The sequence below is a fragment of the Ricinus communis genome, chromosome 7, assembly GCF_019578655.1.
Source record: "Ricinus communis isolate WT05 ecotype wild-type chromosome 7, ASM1957865v1, whole genome shotgun sequence".
Taxonomy (NCBI): domain Eukaryota; kingdom Viridiplantae; phylum Streptophyta; class Magnoliopsida; order Malpighiales; family Euphorbiaceae; genus Ricinus; species Ricinus communis.
The window spans coordinates 11,295,745-11,317,858 of record NC_063262.1 but is presented as its reverse complement, the minus strand read 5'-3'; the positions used below and the strand labels follow the sequence as shown (position 1 = coordinate 11,317,858).

At 37.7% G+C, this 22,114-nt stretch overlaps 1 non-coding gene across 1 annotated transcript; it reads left to right on the top strand.

Moving 5' to 3' along the window:
• The first annotated feature begins 3,675 nt into the window (after positions 1–3,675).
• Positions 3,676–3,782, top strand: LOC112534560. The gene has a single exon (XR_003078851.2). It is a non-coding gene; the product is annotated as a small nucleolar RNA R71 (small nucleolar RNA).
• Positions 3,783–22,114: the final 18,332 nt, after the last annotated feature.

Genomic DNA, 22,114 nt, shown 5'->3' with positions numbered 1-22,114 from the left:
GATGTCACTCGAAACACACAAGTGTATATAGGTGAGAAGAATATTGCCAAGCTCTCAACGCAAAAGTACAGAAAAAAGTGTTTACCATAGGCTTGCTTATAGATCCAATCTCCACTACTGTGAAATAGTCAATAAACATGATCAAAGGGTCTTGAGCCAGGTTGTAATAGGGTTAATGGTAGGGTACGAAGAATTATGGAAAGTGAGCTGAAAGTTGCTGGAGAATTATGCAGGTAATGCAAGAATATGGCCAAGGATCAAACACTGTACCAAAATTAAACACTAAGTTATTCTAATAATAAGATGATGCTCGAACTAAACCCTTATTCTTAAAATTTTTCTTTATATATATATATATATATATATATATATATATATATATATATATATATAAATATACTTCTTTTTTCTTTCTTCTTCTTTCTTTCTTCTTTCTCTTTTTTTTTTCCTCTCCTGCAACAACAAAACGCAGGATGAAGTAATACAATGCTCAATGAAAGTAGTAAAATGATATGTATCATTTGGATTGAAGGGAGGCATCTATGAAAAATCAAGTAACTTAGTGAATATATGTAAATTGATCCAAAATAAAATGCAACATAAATGTACATTATTTCCAGCAATAATAGTAGAAAGAATGGTGGAATGAATAGAAGTGGTAAAATGAGTGTCAGATTTAATTTATAATGAAAAAAAAGGCTAAGGCTCAAAATGGGTTCACTAAGGAAAAAAAAACCGGGTTAGGCTTTTGGCCAAATTGTGTAATACCTAAGTGCCCAAATCATCTCATGACTATCAACAATTCATGTAATCTTAAAAGTCATCATAAAGCAAGTTCTAGAAATAAAAATTCTGCACAATAGTCACTAATCAAAAAAAAAGAATGGAGCATAAAGCCTCACCATTGAATGGGATAAAATTGCATGAATTCTCAAACCAGAGTTTAAACAATTAAACAGTCTAATAAGCATCAAAATTAATAGTGTTCTATATCCAAGATAAAGTGAAATGAAAGGATTAAGGAAAAACACCAGTTTTACCTGGCTTGATTGAAACTAAGAGATTCATTCATTACCTTCTTCCCACAAAGATTCGATACAAGCAATAAGGGTCCATTCAAAAGAAAGAAAATCATTAACTACTCGATTAAAACAAAACTTAAGATAAGGACAGTAATAATGAATGGACTCAATCAATAAGGGAAATTAAAACAAGATAAAAACAACAAAGACAAAATTGGTACCTACACAAATCTACGGTACCTACCCTACACTTGTGAAAACACTGTCCTCAGTGTGAACAAGGTAGGCACTCCAAAATAAAAGGAATAAAATACGTAAAATGAAGCTAATTATGGGAGTCCATAAAAGAAATTGGAAAACTAAAAGAAAAATATGACGACAAAAAGAGATAAAAACTAGAAAGTCTACTAGATACTGCCCTTGATGTGTACTTTAATACTTCAAAATATGTTAGTCCTCAAAATTACGTACGAGCATCAAGTAGGCTAACTCCTGCAAAACTCAAGAATAAACACATCCTGAGCAACATCTAGTAAAAAGTTCAATAAGATAGCATCTCCTCAAAATCAAACTCAATAAAAACATACTGAAATATCTAACTACAAATAACTATATAAAATAAAATAAAAATATCCAAAAATTCAGAAAGCAAAAATAGATTCGGGAATGCCTCCCGAAGGTGCTTCGGGACTCTGAGGCAAATTAAAAAGGTAGGCTCAATGTAAGTTGGGGCTCGAGGCATATAAGCGCAATGAGAAGGTTCGATGTGTGCGGTAGATGACCAATGAGGCGCTCTTTGGACCGATTTGGGATGTCCATTCATCCACTCCGAATTCCGGCTAAATGACCTGTCAAAAACAAACTTGCAACTACCCTTCTCGGGTCTATCATAGCACAAAGTCTCATATTGATACAAGTTGTTTTTTTCAGATGAATGACACATACTAATAGGGGAAGAAACATGTATAGCATCATCCATTTGTACATCTTGTGGTTGTGTATTACATGCAAGATCAATTCCATCAATACTACAAATGGCATGAACATGGTCGGTGGAAGAACTATCAAATGAGGGTAAACTAAAAGTGACACAGTCATCCCTTACATGAAGTTCTAACTTCCCCTCAAATACGTCTATTTTAGCTCTAGCTATGGCAAGAAAAGGTCTCCCCAAAATTAATGGTAAACCATGCTCATTGTCCATATCCAAAACCACAAAGTCCACAGGAAATATGAACTTCTCTACCTTAACTAGCACATTTTCCACAATTCCCCTAGGAAGCTTAACAGAACAGTCAGCTAATTGAATGCACATCCTAGTGGATTTTGCCTCCCCCAAACCTAGCTTATTGAACAAACTAGTGGGCATGACATTTATGCTAGCCCCCAAATCAGCTAATGCATCATCAACACACAAATTACCTAAAGTGCAGGGAATAGTGAAACTCCCTGGATCGTGACGTTTCTCTGGCAACTTGCTTTGAAACACCGTTGAGCACTCCTCGTTAAGCTGAACATAGGTGACCTCCTCCAACTTCCTTTTTTTGCTAAGTATGTCCTTTAAGAACTTAGCATACTTCGGCATCTGCTCCAATGCATCAATAAAAGGCAAGTTAATATGCAGTTGTCTAAAAATATCTAAGAACTTACTGAACTGCTCTTTCGCCTCTGCTTGTTTAGCTCTAGCAGGATAAGGAATCTTAGGTTGATATTCCCTGACTGGAATTGATTTCACCTTTTGTCCCTCAGGTTCCCTATCCTTACTACTCGCCTTAACCTGCACATCAATGTGGCATCATCAAAAATAGGCTTAGAAGGAGCTGAAACTAACTTACCTGAATGTAAAGTGATGGCGTTCACGTGCTCCCTCGGGTTAGACTCAGTGGTGCTCGGGAGTGCTCCTTGCTACCTCTCAGACAACATCTTAGAGATTTGGCCAATCTGGGTCTCCAAGTTCTGAATCGAGGCCTGCTGGTTCCTAAGTGCACTATCAGTTTGCTGGAACCTCATCTCTGTAGACGTCACAAACTTCATCATAAGCTCCTCTAAATTTGACTTCTTTTCTGGTGGAGGAGGAGTTTGTGCAGGCCCAGCTGACTGTTGCTGCGGCTTTTAATGAAGTTTTTGAAAACCAGGTGGACCCTGAGCGTTATTGTTCCTCCAACTGAAGTTGGGATGATTGTGCCACCCAGGGTTGTATGTATTGCTGTAAGGATCGTTTTGCTGCCTTGGGGCATTCCCCATATAGTCAACCTGCCCAACATCAGAAGACATAGCAAAATTAGATGGAAAAGTAGTAGAGAATGAAGCAAACATACCTCCCGCAGTACAATTTGCACTGTAATGCAGGCCACCATAAAACTCGCAGCCAATGTTTGCTGCATGAACCAGCATCTAGAGTTGGTCAATCTTCTTGGCTAGAAGCTCCACAAGTACGCCAAGGCTCTTTGTAGAGTCCACTTGGTTGACCACTCCCTCGCCTTCCTGGTCGGCTCCTGAGGATTGCCAACGATAGTTGTTCATAGGCATTTCCTCTATCAAGTTCCGAGCCTGCTGTCTTCTTGTTTAGCGCCCACCGCTTGCAGCATCCACCATCTGCCTCGTTGCAAGGTTCAACCCACTGTAGAAGGTCTGAACCTGCATCCACACTGGCAATCCGTGATGTGGGCAGCATTTCAAAATATCTTTAAACCTCTCCCATGCATCATACATGCTTTCATCATCAAGCTGCACAAAAGAAGATATTTCATTTCTAAGTTTAGCAGTTTTAGCGGGAGGAAAATACTTATATAAATTTTTTTCAGCCAACGCCCTCCAAGTAGTAATCGTTTGCTGTGGAAGGGATTGTAACCATCTCTTAGCTCTGCCCCTCAAGGAAAATGGAAACAATCTCAGCCTAATGGCATCATCGGTTGTTCCGTTTATCTTGAATGTGTCACAAATCTCCAAAAAATTAGAGATATGTGCATTGGGATCCTCGTTGGGCAATCCTCCAAACTGCACGCTCTGCTGGATCATCTAGATCATGTTGGCTTTTATTTCAAAATTGTTGGCCGCTACAGCAGGTCTGACTATACTAGTTTTCGTCCCATCCAAAGATGGTCGAGCAAACTCGTACATCGTCCTCTGATCCTCATCGGCCTGGGGGTTGAGATTCTCCATCGCCCTTGAACTCGAATCAGAATCTGCCCCTCCTCAACTGCCTACAAACGTCATCTCAATAATCTGAGAGAGTGCTCCGGGTCAGATAAGGGTACTATGGGATCAAGGTTAGAGCTCCGGGTCATATACTACCTGAAACCGACAACCAAACAACCACCAATCAATCAAAAATAATAAAATAAATAAAAGAGACAAAAAGAAATAAAGAATAAATGAATAAACAAACAATGACTTAATTAACACAGAAACAATTCGCTCTAGTTTACCGTTACTGTTCCCCGGCAACGGCGCCAAAAACTTGATGTGTGCACTTATGCAACCTACACTTAAGGCAGTGAACCTATCGATGCGGTCTAGCACTAGTGAGTATCAAGGTCGTATCCCTGGAGATCGGGTAAACCTAAAGCTACTACTATTTGTTATGTTATTTAATTTGAAATAAGGTGTGAGAAGTCTAAATTAATTAACTAATGCTTATGAATGCAAATAAAGGAACAACTGCAACTGCCAATCGAAAGACAACCGTAACAAAGAAGCAAACCTAAAGGGGACCTAAGTGATATAATTCTAAGGTTGATTTTATAAACTGCCAATCTTGCTACCCGTGCCTAAATCCTGAATCGAACTCTGCTCCTCTCTCGAGCTCACTGAGTTCCTAAATCTGCACTATCCTAATGGAATTTCTTCCTATCAGATTATTACAAATTAGCATTAAGCGTGATTTAGAACTATTAAGAGTTATTAATTCTTAATCCGGCGAGTGAATTAGCCTTATCTCTAAGTGTTAACTACCAGTTCTTACTATTTAATTTCCAGTTGTAAAAAGCATTTCTCAATGTCAAGGAACAATCCAAAAGACAATTAATTTAACGTCTCAAATTAATTGAATCAAATTTTATTACTAAACAGTAAGAAGATTAGAAAAATGGCAGATAAAAATCTAATATTTAAACACAAACCATCAACAAAGATAAACCCTAATGGGTTCAACAATTCTAGCTACTCATAATGAAAGAAATAAATACAAAAGGGAATAAATAACAGAAAAGAAAATGAAACATATAATCGCTCTTCTATCGAATCGAAGTGGGAATGTCGCAAGTGCCAATTCTGAAACCAGCCTCAAGTATGGATCTCGGATGTCTCGGTCAATCGTCTAAAAACTTCAATCTTTGCTTCAATCCTCCAAATCAATCCTTTCAACTGACGTTGGTCTCCCAAAATGTCAAGAACAGAGGTGCGGGTAGTGGCGCAGAGAAATCCAAATCGGGCGGAACTTTGCATGTGCCTATTTATAGGCGGAAGCACTTCGCGCTGTGCGTGTCTGTTCCACCAGTCCGTGCAAAATATTGCACGCTAGTGCCATAGGCTATGCAACGGTCCGTGCATATATGCACGGCCCGTGCCATGGGCCATACAAAATGCACGGCCCGTGCAACGGGCACCAACCTCCATGAAATCCAAAATTTCTGAAATTGTCCAGAGGAGGTCGTGCAAAAGCCTCAAAACTGCGTGCCAACAAGGAATCGACTCCGATAAGCATCTAATACGCATAAATCATCCAAATAGCTTGGTTTCTGCCTGTAAATCAATCAATCTCTATCGAGGAGTCTGAAAACCTGAAAAATTCATAAACATACCACAGTGCGATCAAACAGAATAAATATGACTTAAATACGCGAATAAACGACTGATAAACAGTCAATAAACATGCATAGAATCATCTACATCAGTAATTGATGAGGCCAATTTATGCATAGAATCTATGGTTCTTTTGGAGTTAAATTATTCTAATTCTATGTAATTACATGATTATTGAGTAAATTTATATACTTGAATTTGCTTGTGTTATTTCAAATGGATTTGGAGTGATTTAGAAGATTTTGGACTCGATTGGCAGTAAGCCTAGAGTTTAGGGGTTAAATAGTAATTTATCCAAAGAAGGAACAAAATAGATGAGTAAAGCCGTGATGTCTGTCATGCCCGTGACCCTCGACCTTCTCAATCTTTATGTCATGACCGTGAGCTATGTCACACCCGTGACGCTGGACCCTTCTCACTTTTCTATTACGACCATGATAGGCATCACGCTTGTGATATCGAGACTCTAAATTATTGCAAACTTTATGCTCTTATTTCTTATTTTTACATGTATTTGTCTTCTATATAAAGGAGGCAATTTTAGGATTTTAGAAAAAAAAATTTGGCACTTAAAAACACCTTAAAACTAAAAAAAGAATTTTGGAAAGAGATTAGTAAGCAAGGGTTCAAGGATTTGCTTTGGAGATTAATAGTTGGAGACATCCTTCAAGATTTTAGAGTTTTTCTTTCCTCTTATGCTTGTTTTCTATTTTTATTATGTAGGTGAACTTTTGTGGAATGCTTAGTCTCAATATAAGTGGTTGGTTTCTTTTTATCTAAGGATATGGTGGAAACCCTACAATTGTTTTATGAATTGATTTAATAAAGTTCCTTTGATTTTTAATTCACTATTGTTTTTATTTACTATTCTTGAGTTGATTGTGTTGTGAATATAAAGGCCCAATATTTACAATAATCTATGGTATCAAGTGATGGAGCGAGAGTGGAAGCTTAATACTAGTTCATGGAAATATTAAACAAGAGTTATTAAGACCACAAGAGTAAGCTTAAGTTCTTGAGAAGTTTATTAATTTGCCATAAATCTTAATGGGTTTAGGTTAATAGAATCGATCACGAGAATAGACAAGAAATTAATCTAGATACAATAGATATAGCACAAGAGAGTATATTTCCTAGTTTAGGGTGAATTTTCTTCAAAACAAGTGAGTTAAGTCTGAGGAATCAATTGAATTAAATTATTAAGGAGTTAATGTGGTGGAATCTTATCCTTGGATGCTTTTATATATTGATTATATTTTTTAATTTAATTACTTTAGTTTTTTTAACAGAAGATAGCATTTCATTGCCAAAAGGAGAAAGAACAACCAAATTTTAACCCAAAGACTTGGCCTGAGCAATAATGCAATGAGCATGCTAGTTACCGAAGAGAAAGTTTAGGGATTTAGTTAAGATATTTATTTTAATAAGTCCTAGTCTTTAGGATATTTGATTTATCTTTTCTTTGTTACACTCATCATGTTGAGTAGTTGAACATGAGCAAGATTTTCTCATTTCTGTTAAGTTTGTAAAGGCTATTTAAAGCCTAAGTTTGTTCAATAAAACTCAAGTTACTTCTGCTTTGTGAATCTATTCTTAACATTCTGGTATCAGAGCCTCCACTGAACCGAACAAAAACAAAACAGCAATCTTTGACGTCTTTGCAGCAGCAAGATGACAACTGAAGGGAGTTTTGTGCAGCCATCCATTCCCCGCTTTAATGGTCACTATGACCATTAGAGTATGTTATGGAGAATTTCCTACGATCCAAGGAATTATGGGGCTTGGTGGAGACTGGTTATGAGGAGCCAACAAATGGACCAGTGCAGACTGAAGCATTGAAGCTGAAAGATATGAAAGTAAAAGACTTTCTATTACAGGCCATTGATCAGATAGTATTAGAGACCATCCTTGTCAAAGATACTTCTAAACAAATTTGGGAGTCTATGAAGAAGAAATTTGAAGGGAGTGCTAGAGTAAAGAGGTCACACTTACAAGCTCTCCGCATAGAGTTTGAAACTCTAGAGATGAAAATGGGAGAAGGAGTTTCTAAGTATTTTTCAGGAGGGTTGACAGTAATGGAGAAAATTTTGAGATCATTGAGTGAGAAGTTTAATTATGTCGTTTGCTCAATTGAGGAGTCCAAAGACATTGATCAACTGTCCATTGATGAGCTGCAAAGTTCATGAGCAAAAAATTTAAGCGACATGCACGAGCAGAGCAAGCACTCAAGATCATCCATGAAGATAGATTTAGTGCAAGAGGTCGCAGTTGAGGTGCATACCGAGGTAGAGGAAGAGGGAGACACTGGTTCTACAATAAAGCAATGGTAGAATGCTTCAAGTGCCACAACCTTGCACATTATCAATCTGAATGTCCAAGCTAGGAAAAAGAAGCCAACTATACTGAACTAAGAGGAGAAGAAGAAATGTTGCTCATGTCATATGTGGAGATGAATGGTGCTCAAAGGGAAGATATATGGTATTTGGATTCTGGATGCAGCAATCACATGTGTGGTGACAAAAGTTTGTTCCTTGATCTGAATGAGGACTTTAGGCAGACAGTGTCTCTAGGAAATAACACAAAGATGAATATGTTGGGCAAAGGTCATGTGAGATTCAAAGTAAGTGGCTTAGCTCATGTTGTTAGTGATGTATACTTTGTGCCTGAACCAAAAAGCAAATTGTTGAGCATTGGCCAATTACAAGAAAAAGGGTTGGCAATTCTCATTCAACATGGAAGGGTCAAGATTTATCGTCCAGAGAAAGGGCTCATAATACAAACCGAGATGTCAACAAATCGAATGTTTGTATTGGTGGAAAAATCACTACCACAAAAGCCAGCTTGCTTCTACACTTCCACACAAGATACGACACACTTGTGGCATTGTCGTTATAGACATTTGAGCTACAAGGGGTTGGGAACTCTACAAGTTAAGAAGATGGTGCATGGACTGCCTCTGTTCAATTCTCCAACGACAGTCTATGCAAACTGTATGATTGGAAAACAACATAGAGATCCAATTCCAAAGATAAGCAATTAGAGGGCCACTGAAAAACTTCAGCTTGTTCATGCGAATCTTTGCGACCCCAAATCTCCCACTTCTAATAGTAAGAAGAGGTATGTTTTATGCTTTATTGATGATCTTACTAGAAAAGCATGGATTTCTTTTTAAATGGAAAATTCTGAAGCATTAAGCATGTTTAAAAAATTTAAAAGCTATGTTGAGAAAGAAATAGGAGGAGATATTAAATTTTTGAGAACAAATCGAGGAGGAGAGTTCACATCACTCGAGTTTAATGAGGTTTGTACAAAACATGGCATCAATAGGCAATTGACTGCATCGTATACTCCACAACAAAATGGAGTAGTAGAACGAAAGAATCAAACTGTGATGAATATGGTTCGATGTATGCTTGCTGAAAGAAAAATTCCAAAGATTTTATGGATGGAGGCATTGAATTGGACAATACATGTTTTGAATAGGAGTCCTACATTGGCCGTGAAGAATTAAACACCCGAAGAAGCCTAGAGCAGTAACAAGCCCTCGGTTGAGTACTTTAGAATTTTTGGATGTGTCGCGTATGTGCATGTTCCAGATACTAGAAGAAAAAAAATTAGATGCAAAAAGCCTTGCTTATGTCTTATTGGGAATAAGTGAAGAGTCTAAGGCATATAGACTCTATGAACCTGTTAAAAGGAAGGTTGTAGTTAGCAAAGATGTAGTGTTTGAGGAAGATAAATCTTGGAGCTGGGATAAAAATTATGAAGAGCACATAATGATTGATTTGGAGTGGGATGATAATACAACGGCAAATGCAGAGTGTGAAGAAGTAGTGAATGGAGAAGAAGAGGAAACTATTGAACTAGTTGATAGTCCTCAAAATGATGAATATGAAGGAAGAAATAGAGGGCCTCCCAATTGGATGAACAATTATAAAAATTATGAAGAGCACATAATGATTGATTTGGAGTGGGATGATAATACAACGGCAAATGCAGAGTGTGAAGAAGTAGTGAATGGAGAAGAAGAGAAAACTATTGAACTAGTTGATAGTCCTCAAAATGATGAATATGAAGGAAGAAATAGAGGGCCTCCCAATTAGATGAACAATTATGTAATCGGGGAAGGAATTTCAGAGGAAGACGAGGCAAATGTTAATTCAACTCTATTTGCTTCAACTGATCCAATGTATTTTGAGGAAGCAGTAAAGCATAACAAATGGAGGACAACCATGGACATGGAGATACAAGCTATAGACAAAAACAACACTTGGGAACTTACTAATCTTCCCAAGGGTGCAGAAAAGTGAGTGAAGTGGGTTTAGGAAGTGGGTTTATAAAATGAAACTTCAAGAAAATGGAAGTAGATAAATTGAAAGACTCATTGATGGTAAAGGTATGTGCAACAACGAGGGATACTCCACAGTATTCACACGAGTTGCAGAGAATGGATACAATAAGAATGGTTGTGGCTACAGGCAGGGTGGAGGTCACGCCTTCTTATGCACTCTACATCAACTTGATGTCAGAACTGCCTTCTTATGCGGAGATTGGTGTATGGATGTGGAGCAACCAAAGGGTTATGAACTGATGGAAAGTCCTCAAAAAGTTTACAAGTTGAAGAAAGCCTTATCGGTGACAAGGCTGCCCTGGATTCAGCCTGAAGCAAGCTTTTCTTATTCTTAAGTGAAGGGTTTGAGAAGTGCTATAGTGAGCATATGTTATTCAATAATACAACTAATGGAGGTAAAATTCTCATTATCAGTTTATATGTTGATGATTTAATATTTACTAGTAATGATGAATTGATGTTTAGTGAATTTAAAAGCTCTATGTTGAGGGAATTTGATATGATTGATTTTGGTAAGATGAGATTTGATATCTTTTTTAGGCATTAAAGCTTTACAGAGATATGATGGGCTCTATATTTGTCAAAAGAAATATGCTTTGGAGGTCTTGAAGAGATTTAAGATGGAAAATAGCATCTTAGTTCATAATCCTATTGTTCTAGGTTGTAACCTTTCCAAAGATGAAAATGGAGTTCATGTTAATGAGAGTTTGTTCAAGCAGGATGGTAGGATGTCTCATGTACTTAGCAGTACGAGGCGGTGTGTGTTTTGCGGTGAGCTTGACAAGCCATTAGCGGTTATGGCCGATGGCAGCTTGAGCATGGCAAGTGGTGGTAGCAAAAGGATACGGTAACATTTGATTTGACACTATACAAAGGGGCATTTGGCCTTTTCTATTTGGGCATTGGTTGCTGAGGCCTGGGGTGATACGCATGATAGAAGACATAAAAGAGTATGTTATATGATTCGAATTGCTGCCGAGTTCTGCCTTGCACAGAAACAACTATAGATTAAATACACCAACCAACCACGGATGTAGCGGGTGATCGGTGATTGCGGTGGTGTGTGCTAGGTTAGTCATGTGCTAGTTATTTGGATGAAGAGAATAATTGAGAAATTGAGTTTAGAAGAAAGCAAGTGTACAATAATCTTTGCGATAACAATTCCACGATTAAGTTGTCGAAAATCTGTCGGATTATGCGATGTCGATTTTCTGTGATCTTACTCGAGAAGAAGCAATTGAGTTAGTTTACTGTGGAACACAAGATCAGCTGACAGATATCATGACAAAGCCCCTCATAGTGGATGCATTTCAGAAGTTTTGAAGTCAATTGAGAATGTGTCAAGTTCCTGATATAAACTAGTTGTAGACTTGTAGTTGGTAGCTAGTTTAAAGGAGGGAATAAAGAGAAAGTTTAGGGATTTAGTTAAGATATTTATTTTAATAAGTCCTAGTCTTTAGGATATTTGATTTATCTTTTCTTTGTTGCACTCATCACGTTGAGTAGTTGAATGTGAGCAAGATTTTCTCATTTCTGTTAAGTTTGTAAAGGCTATTTAAAGCCTAAGTTTGTTTAATAAAATTCAAGTCACTTCTGCTTTGTGAATCTATTCTTAACAGTTACAACCTCTTGGTATAAATGAGAAATTACAAAGCTTAAAAGAATTTGAGAAAGATAATGTTAGCACATAATCCAGGAGCTTCGGCCTAATTTGAGAAACCTTTTCTCATAGCTTGGATAACCAACAAGGAGCCGCCTTCAAAAATAACACATTTGTCACCTTTGGAAATTGCCCAGAGAAGGCTTTCTCTTAAAGCCAAGAAATCCAAGGCCAAGAACTTTAAGATCAATAGATCACAAATAAAATCTCTTAGAGTGAAGATCCAAAATTTCTTCAGAGGCATAAGAACACACTGCTCCTATAGTTCCAAAGCATCTAGAAGAGTATGACGCAACATCAAAGTTAATCTTAATAAAATAAAAGGGTGAGGAAACCATTGAGGGGGAGAAAAGGTGCTTCTTGGCCTGAAATAGCATGAACCTCTTGAAAGTCTGCCTGAAAGTATTCCTCTACATGGTGTAGCGCACTTCAAATGATTTCTTGAATCGAACCAATTTGGTTTTGAAAAACATGACTGTTTCTATTCTTCCAGATATGCCACAAAATGAAATTTGGTAGGAAAAATTGATTCTCAGGGAGGCCCATTACAGCTGGCAATTCCATAGATTTTCACCAACAGAAGAAAACATCTAGAGTCTGAATGGTATTCGATCTTAAGTTTAACGATGAAGTAAACCAAATGGCCATGGTAAAGGGGCAAAGCATGAATAAATGGGAAGTGGTTTCTGGAGACCCGCATTTACAGCATAAACCATTTGCTTGAAACCTGTGGTTAAGGCCTTCCCTAGCGGGCAAAGAAATAGAAAGGACTCTCTATATGAAAACTTTAAGCTATAATGATATTGACATGGCCCAAAGGAATTTCCAGGCTGCTTTCTGGTTCTGAAGTGCCATTGCAATAGAATTCTCCTCTAGCAACAAAACATTCCCTCTAATAGCAAGTTCCTAACTACATAATACCCGGACTTGACTAAATAAGAACCCGATGCCATGAAATGCCATCTCCAAACATGATGGCCTAGGAATTTATAAATGGGAATAGATAAAATTACTTATGTATCATCTCTAGTAAACAACTCATGGACTTGAGAAACCTTCAAACTAAGATTGCCTCTATTTATCAATTCGCTACAACAACATTGACTGAAGCATTAGGATCGTCTCTTATCGGTGTGAAGTGGTATTTGAAGGGGATCTATGGTTCCTCTTAGCAGTTGATATTACTACCTCCGTTTACTTCCCATCTTAATCCTCTAGACAATACTTCAGCTCCTTTCAACAGGCTTCGCCAACCCCAAGATGGGTTGTAACCACCATTAGCTTTCACAATAGTAGATAAAGGAAAGTATTTTCCTTTCAAGATGCAATGAATTAATGATTATGGAGCTTGAATAATGCGCTACACTTGCTTAGCTAAGAGTGATAAGTTGAAGCATTCAAGGTCTTTGAAACCCAATCCACCCTCCACTTTAGATTTGCACGGCGTTAACTGATGTGTTGCTACTCGTGTTAGCTACAATCTAAGGGAGTGTACCTATCGATGCAGTCTAGCACTAATGGCGAGTATCAAGGTCGTATTCCTCGGGAAAGCGAAAGCCCAGAGTTACTCCTTTGTTCTTTGTTATATTAACCTAAAATGGATGATGAATAAATTCTAAACTAACTATTAACTACAAGCTAAGTCCTAAGGGAGATGCAGGAGTAATTGATAAATGAAATAATCAAGACAAGAAGACAAACCCAAAGGGAATCTAAACTAGTTGGCAACCGAACAAAAGATAAAGGATCGGTGAGTCTAATTATGCTACCCGTGGATGAATTCTTAACCAGAATCGGTTTCTCTCTCGATAACCGAATTCCTAAACCTAATAACCTAAAGTTGGAATCTCTTCCTAACGATTGATTCTTAGATTAGCATTAAGCTTTAATCCGCCTCTATTAAGCTTTGTTAATTCTTAATCCGGCTAGTTAATTATCCTTATCTCTAAGCGATTATTAACCAGTTCTTGTTATTCAAAATTCCAATTGCCAAACGGATTTCTCAATCTCATAAAGCAATCTAAACATCACAATTCACAGCGTCTCATGAATAATGCATAATCTTATTAATACTGAAAACAAGAAGAATACAAAACCAACTCAAACAATCCAACAATATAATATCAAGCCAACATAGTAAAGAAATCCCAATGGATTAAATCAGTCTAGCTAAACATGTTCATGTTTAAAACAATATAGGAAATCAATTACAATGAAAGAATAATGAAAATAAAACATGTACACCCTTTTCTCTCGAATTGGATGAACAGCTCTAAATCTGGATCTACACTTTGATTAATCTCCCAAACTGCCTCTTGAATTGCTTCCATTACGGTTTTGCACTCGGAACCTTGCGATTCCGGGATTCTTACTCCCCGCGACTCTCTCTGCACTCACTGACTCAACATCTTGAAACCGGACCCGCCAGGGCTCTATGTCACTCTTTTTCCCCCTCTCTTTTCTAAGAAAAATTCATATTTCTTATATATTTAACTCAGCACGTCCGTGTTCAAGGCCGTGCTGAAACTGTGGATCTCACCAAGTAGGGTTTCACCACGGCCGTGTTTTTCCCCGTGTTGGGCACCACGGGCCGTGTTTCTCCCCGTGTTATCCACCACGGGCCGTGCTGAAGGCCGTGGTGGCTACGGAAACCGTGCCAAAAGTGCCAATTTCAAGAATCAAAGCCAATGGTTGAGCACGGCCAGAGTCCAGGCCGTGCTCAATGTATGCATTGCGGGCTCTTGTCCGATCTTGATGAATTCTCGTCCGTTTCCACACGTATTGATCTATAATTGCTTAAACACCGATGATGGTCCTATAAATGTTCCTGAAATGCAAAAGAACACAAAACACGGATGATCTGGGAATAAAAGCACAATAATTGCTAAGAACATACGCAATAATATGCAAGCAAATATGTGTAAAACTATACTCATCATTAACCAAGACATCCATGTTGGGAATTGAAATTAAAACATAAGAAAAGGCACAACAAAAGTAATTTATTTATTTTTAATTCCCACCAATGATCTTATTAATTTAGATAGTTATAACACATAAACAAACAAGAAATGGAGAATGCTTACAAAGGATGTGTATCGCCTATTCCAAGGAATGCTTCTTGCTTTATTGATTCTTGATTCTTTAAGGATAATTGATGTACTTTAAAGCTACTCAAATGACTAGCCTCTAATGATAATCCACACAAGCTTCAAAGTTAGAATCTTATATGAACAATCCTTCACAAGAGAGAGAGTGGAAATAATGAGGAGTGAATGCTAATTCTAAGCTAGGTTGAACCCTTTTTAATTCAATGTTAATTCTCTAATTAACTTAATTCATATTTCATAGATCAAGATTGGCATCTAATAATGCATCATGACCACCCAAATCTGAGGAAGGATTAAAGCGCTTTAATCAACTTTTACAATGAACAATCTCACAATGTAATTTAATCCTTTCATTGTACTTTTATCCCAATTGATTCATAGAGCATGGATACAAGTGTCAACTCTATAATTGAATCAATCATATTTGTTCTTGATAATTGCATATAACATCTTGAATAAAATTTATGGAAAATTATAGAGTGTAGTTCGAGCATTAGAAGGAAGCTAAGGCAAGCAATCAGTACACGAATCCCTTCCTCTATAAAAAGTGCCCCCTTCCCTGTAGTAGCTTTCTCTTATGAGTAAGTGACTCTCTGGAAAGCTCCTGCCTTTGGACTAGAAGATGAAAGCTAGGTTTTTCTTCCTCTCATTTAGGAAGGAAAACAGAAGTTGAAGTGGTGTAAGATTAGTATAGGAGGAATAACAACACTTTTTCATAATCTTTATTCAAACAATCTTGGCCAAGGATTTTTCATATTAAAGCATATCAAGAATCATTAGAATCAATAAAATTTGAAGTTAGAGAGATTGAAAAGCTACCATCTGAAGATGATGAAGCTTCACAAGATTTAGCTCTTGATTTGTTTAAATATAAGAATATGATTATGCTTTTAGGATCAATGATATAACTTTATTTTTTGCTTGTTCTATGATGTTTATCTTAATGGTATTCTGCATTACAACAATTATTACATGGGCATGTTTAATACTAATTCTATTTGAATTGGTTTATTTAATCCGGACACAAATAACAATCCTAGGTATATTTCTACTACACATAATATAACTCTTGAAGAATGAAAAAGTGAGAGAAGAAAAAAGAGAAGAAAAAGGGGATAGTATTTGATACAATATGATTGAATTCAGGGTATAAAAATTATTTGAAACATTGAGGTCAAAGCAAGAAGGCCCAGTTCATCCTCCATTACATTAATTACAACCTTGAGAACAATAAGAACCTCTGAAGATAGAAATGATTAAAGATTGGTGCTCCAAACATGCAAGACCGATAACATCTGATTTCTACTTTTTCCTTAAATTTTGGCTGACTAACCTATAAAGGACTAGTTGATAACAAGAGTAGCATTATATGAAATAGAAAATGTACTGGTTTGTGACCAGATTAAATGAACAAAATTTAGTTAGATTTTTTGTCAAACTTGCACATCAATTTTCATTGCTTGTGCACTACCAAAATGATAAAACAGAATAAGAAGTAAAATTTATGAGATTTGAATAAAGGCAAGATTAATTTTTTAACTCTCTTGCAGGAAAAACCCAAGAATTTATAGCATTTAAGTCTCCATAAATATTGACATCATGCACAACGAATCGGCAGAGTTAAAGCCTTTCAACATACATTTAAAGAAGTATTATCTTATGAAAAGTCCTGAAAATCAGTAGAATCATCTGCAAGCATTGACAAAAGAGACTGTGAATGCCTCAGTTCACACTTTTCAAGCAACCAAATAGGCAAAAAGAGAAAATAAGAAAAGAGAGAAAATAGAGAAAAGTATAAAGAAAAAAAAATGCTAAGTTGAAAACTCGAAAGGGCAGCCTAGGCAAAAGTTAAGACATTAGCCTGCTAAGTTAAAAACCTAAAGGGGTGGCTTAGGCAAAAGTTAGAGCGTAAGAGTAAGAAAAGAAAATAGATTTGGTTGCTTTCGGCAAGACAATTGTCATTGCACAAGTATCAGTACAACCCTAAGGAAAAATGATTCAGTCATCGCATACTTGAGTTATATCTAGATCTACACTTCCTGTTGTCATCATGACTTTCAGAATTCTGATATGCATCATCGCCTTCATCATTTTCTATCAACCATTTGGCTACATGCCCTATGACCGAAGAGTAGACAACCTACTTGTCAAAACATCAATCTTTTGCTGATGAGCGTTAGAATACCTCTGTCCAAACTAATAGATGATTATTTTGAAATGCATTACATGTCATACATAACATGCATATCATATACCTTCACTACTTTTGCTTGATTTAAAATCTATATGTATACTTGATGTATATCACTAACCTGTAACAAGAAAATAAAAATAAGTTCAAAAGAAATGAAGCGCTCGAACTACACTCAAGTTTACTTTATGAAGTGGAAGATGTATTAGCTTACTTTTTGAAGCAGAAGTTTATCCAAACTTACATTTCGAAGTTGAAGATCATCAATTTATATCCTGAAACGGAATAATCATCATCCTAGAGTAGAATATAATCACTGGAAGATCATCGGTGGAAGCTCATCGACCTATTTTCTGAAAGTAGAGAATCTGTTTAAGTTCTAAAGAATTGACACACATTCCAAAGTGGAAGTTATCTAAGAGAATAAATTACATACCAAATCACAGCCCAAAGCAAAAATTACAACATAATTGCATCTCAAAGTAGAAAGTAATTAAGAAGCTAGAGGAAAGTCTTTGCAAGTACAAAATCAACGGGTGTGGTTCCTAAATCAACGAGTGTGGTTCCCAAGTCATCAGGCTTGGCTCCCAAATTAGATGGGCATGGTTACTAAACCATCGGGCATTCCTCCCAAATTAGATGGGTGTGGTTTCCAAATTAATAGGCGTGGATCCCAAATTAGACTGGTGTGGTTCCTAGATCAACGGGTATGGTTCCCAAAATATCGGTGTGGCTCCCAAATCAGACTGGCATGGTTCCTAAATCATCAGGCATGGCTCCCAAATTAGACGAGCGTTATTCCCAAATTATTGGGAGTGGCTCCTAAATCAGACGAGCGTAGTTCCCAAATCATCGGGCCTGGCTTCCAAATCAGAAGGGCGTGGTTTCCAAACCATTGAGCGTGGCTCCTAAATGAGACGAGCGTGGTTCCCAAATCATGGGGCGTGGCTCCCAAATTAGATGAGTATGGTTCCCAAAATCAGTGAACGTAGCTCCCAAATCAAATAGACGTGGTTCCCAAATCAACAAGTATGGTTCCCATATCATTAGTTGTAGCTTCCAATTCAATGGGCATGGATCCTAAATCAACGAACGTAGTTCCTGAAAAGTAAGCGAAGTCCTTAATCCAAGTAGGCGAAGCCCTCAACCTAAGCAGGCAAAGCCCTGAATCCAAGCAAGCGAAGTCCTTGAGTCCAATTTCAGGCGAAGTCCTCAAATCCTGAGTAGAGCAAAGTCCTCAACCTAAGTAGGCGAAGTCCTTAACTCAAGCGGGCATGGCCCACATTGAATCAGCAATCAAAGTTTGAACTTACGAGGCGTGGCTTTACAGCTCACATATCCTTTTATTATATCCTTGATGTCTATGATTTTTCTCTATTTATTTAATGCATTTATATGTTCATACATTTTGAAAAATCAGGGGCAACTGTTGTCACGACCCATTTCGTGGGCCCGTGACCGGCACCTAGGGAATGGGTAGACTTAAGGCCACCGAATCCCCTAGTAAGCCTTACAGACCAATAATTCAAATAAACAGTTAACAAAATATAATTAATCATGACTGACATTTCATAAATAATTCTATCAGGTCTTTATAACGTCCCACGTCCAACATAGACCAGAATAATCATAACAAAGTTAAAAGTTCTCTACTACGGATAGTTTAGAGTAAACAATAACAAAAGTATGAAGTACAGGTTATTTACAAAAAGTCTGAAGGAGAAGAAGTCAGACTGTCAAAATGCAGGACGACGAGGAACTCTAACTGTCACTTGAAAAAAATAAAACTGAGACTGTCAGTCTCGGGAGTGAGTTAAAATCAAATAATCTGGTGACTAATGCAATCTTCTCAGAGAATAATAATTATTACAATCAGTATTACAAACCATGTACATCAAATACGAATCCTACCATAATTTTAAAAATAAAATATATTTTTACATTTGCAGGACGAGTGGCTCAGTAGAACCCTAACCCAAAATTACTAGCAGCCTTTAGGCTCTCTTAATCAAACAGGTCTAGCGCCTAGAGAGCAAAGCTCGACCACGGTCCTTACCTCGAGCTTGAACACTTAATTTCCAACCAAGCCGGTGCCCAGAGAGCATTGCTCGACCAGGGACCTTACCTCTGGCAATCAACTCTACTCAGCCTAGAGAGCAATGCTCGACCAGGGCAAAAATCCATAATAACCTTGTTACCTGTCTTTAACTATGACCGGTGCGCACACGGTCCTAATGTAACCCATCAGGTGGCATGTTCTACTAAAGCCTCATCCCCAAATCACAATCAACACATATAATAATAATCATGGTCTAACAAAATCATTCAACACATATTGAAATAAAGATTTTAAAATTTCGGGGAAAATATCATGCAATTTGTGTGGAAAAATAATAAAGATCGTATTAATATAATATTAACTATCAAAATAATGATATATTATTACTAATAATAATATTAAAGTTATTCTCAATAATTAATAATTAAATGAAATTATTTATATTGGGATACTAATAATCATATTAAACATGATTTTTAAAGTAGCATATCAAATTAGACTTGGCAATAGCATAGAGATTATGTGACTTTAACTCACAGTTCTAACGTGTTCCGCAATCCGCTCCTACGCCTGGGGTGGAGCTGGCGGGAAGGCTGGATTATCTAGTCATGAAAAATATTTAATTAATAGACATTCTTAAATTTTTCCTAGACCTAGACTTCTAGAGTAGACTGCCTAAAATTATATTAGACTCGAGAAATCTGTCAAAAATTTGGCAGAACTTTCCATAAATTACGGACATTTACCCCCCATAAAACGGGTTCAGAACCTGCTAAAGATACATTAAATATGCTGGAATTAAAATAACAGCAGCCGGGTCACAAGAACTGCATTAAAATTTCCCGACTCCGCAACACCAAAACACAAATAATTAAATTCAATTTATTTTTAAACTAGCCATCACAAGCAATTAATAGTCACAATAATTTTCTAATATTACAACATAATTTTTAGAGTCTAAATAAAATTATACCGAGTCAAAATTGAAATATTTCGCGCATCTGGAAAAAACAAGGGTACGAAAGCCAGTCCTGCCAACAGTGTTGGAATTCGAATCCGGAAGCGCCTACGTGAAGCTCGAGTTGCGGGAAGTCCGGAAGTAGAAGAATTTTGGCCAGAAAGTGGCCAGAAGGCGGCGGATCGGGGTCGGAAAGGTTCTATTCCGGTGACACTTCCCAAGGCTGCTGTCGAGGATTTTCCGGTGGAGGAAAGTTGTTTTCAGGGTTTTCAGGGTTTTCAGGGGTGGGGAGTTTGTTTCCTGCTTCGGTTTGCTGAAAAGATGTCGGCAAGGTGCCGAATGACGATGACAGCCCCCTACCTTCAGTGGACGTCGGTAGCGGAGAGGAAAGGAGCTGGCGGCGGCGGCAGCAGCGGCGCATAGGCGAGCGGGGAAGGTGAGGCAGCCGGCGAAAAAAGAAAGAAGAGAAGAAAGAGAGGGAGAGAGGAAAAGGGAGGAAGGAAAAGAGGAAGGAGAGGGGGGAAAAGGAAAAGGAGAAAAGAGAGGGAAAGGAGAGGGGAAGAAAAAAAGGGAAAAAAATAATTATATATATATATATATATATTATTTAAAAATAAAAATACTAGGTATTACATTCTACCCTTTTTAGAAATAAAATTCGACCTCAAATTTTTAAAACACGGTTCACCTTAAGATTGAAATAAATGCGGGTAGAGACTCCTCATTTCCTGCTCGGTCTCCCAGGTATACTCTTGAGATGAATGATTCTGCCATAATACCTTGACCATTGGAATAATCTTAGAGTGCAGTTGGCGAACTTAAGTATCAACGATCCTTACTGGCTACTCCTCGTAAGTCAGATCTTCGCTTACTTCCACGCATTGAGGTTGCAACACATGCGAAGGGTCCGAAATGTACTTCCTTAAGATCGATATATGGAATACCGGATGCACGTGCGAGAAATTCAGCGGCAAGTCCAGCTTGTATGCCACCTCTCCAATTCTGTCAACAGTCTTAAAGGGTCCCACATAACAAGGGGCCAATTTGCCCTTCTTGCCAAACTGCATCACACCACCCATAAGAGACACCTTCAAGAACATTTATTCCCCTACACTGAATTCCACGTGCTTAAGCCCGGATCCGCGTAACTTTTGCACTGTGAAAATTGTCTTCGGCCAGCGGATAACCAAAATCTTTTCTGAAGTGATTTGAACCAACTCTGGTCGGGCTAACTTCCGTTTGCCTACTTCTTACCAACACACAGGAGATCTGCACTTCCTACCGTACAAAGCCTCAAAAGGAGCCATCTCGATGCTTGCATGATAATTGTTATTATACGCGAATTCAATCAATGGTAGATACCAATCCTATTGACCACCAAAATCTATCACGCATATCCGAAGCATGTCCTCTAAAGTTTGAATAGTCCTTTCTGACTGTCCGTCCGTCTGGGGGTGGAAGGCCGTACTGAAGTCCAACCTGGTACCAAGCTCTTCTTGTAGCTTTTTCCAAGATCTTGAAGTGAACTGCGGTCCTCTGTCAGACACTATGGAAATCGGGATGCCGTAAAGACTGACAATCCTCTCCAGATACACTCGTGCATACTTAGCCAAGAATAAGTAGTCTTCAACGGAAGAAAATGCGCTGACTTAGTCAATCGGTCCACAATTATCCAGATGGAGTCATAACCAGTAGTAGTCTTGGGTAAATTCGATACGAAATCCATAGTATTCCTTTCCCATTTCCATTCCAGTATGGGAAGTGGCTAAAATAACCCCGACGGCTTCTGATGCTTTAACTTAACCTGCCGACACGTTAGACACTTGGAGACAAACTCTGCCATATCCCTCTTCATCCCACTCCACCAATAATTTCCTTTCAAATCATGATACATCTTAGTGGAGCCCGGATGCACGCTGTAAGCTGTACAATGAGCTTCTTCCAAAATCTCCTTTCTGAG